The sequence below is a fragment of the Cynara cardunculus genome (genome assembly GCF_001531365.2).
Source record: "Cynara cardunculus var. scolymus isolate 2C chromosome LG 2, CcrdV1, whole genome shotgun sequence".
Taxonomy (NCBI): Eukaryota; Viridiplantae; Streptophyta; class Magnoliopsida; order Asterales; family Asteraceae; genus Cynara; species Cynara cardunculus.
In genome coordinates, this window is record NC_037529.1 from 27,310,372 (window position 1) to 27,310,913 (window position 542).

Consider the following 542-nt stretch of genomic DNA (forward strand, 5'->3'; position numbering starts at 1 on the left):
GTGGTCGCAAGGGGCTGTCGGTACAGAAGCAACCGAGAGAGGGATAGCGCACAGCGGCTGTCGATTTAAAGCAGAATCTGTCGATCGAAGAGGAAGAAAGAGAGGAACGAGAGGCGAGGCAGCAGGTCATCGAGCGACAAAGCAGAATCGATCATAGGAGAGGCTGTTCGATTGGWGGAAGGAAGCAGAATCGATCGAAGGGGGCTKTTCGATTGGAGCCAAGAGGCTGTTCGATTGGAGGAAGGGGCTCGAGAAGAAGGCAGCAGGTCGAGAGAGACAGCAGAACCGGTCGATAGAGGCTGTCGATAGAAAGAGGACAGCAGCAGGTTGGTTAATAAGGACAGCAAAAGGGGCTGTCATCGAGCAGCCGAGGAGAAGAAGAAGCTGTCGAGGACAGCAGGTTATCCAAGCGAAGGAAGCAGTAGACGGGAGAAAGAGGACAGCAGCAAGCAGTTGATCGATTGAGGGAAAAAGAGAAAGGAGAGGCTGTAAATCGAAATGCTGTAAATTGTGGAATCGGGAGGAGACAACAGGCAGTCGAT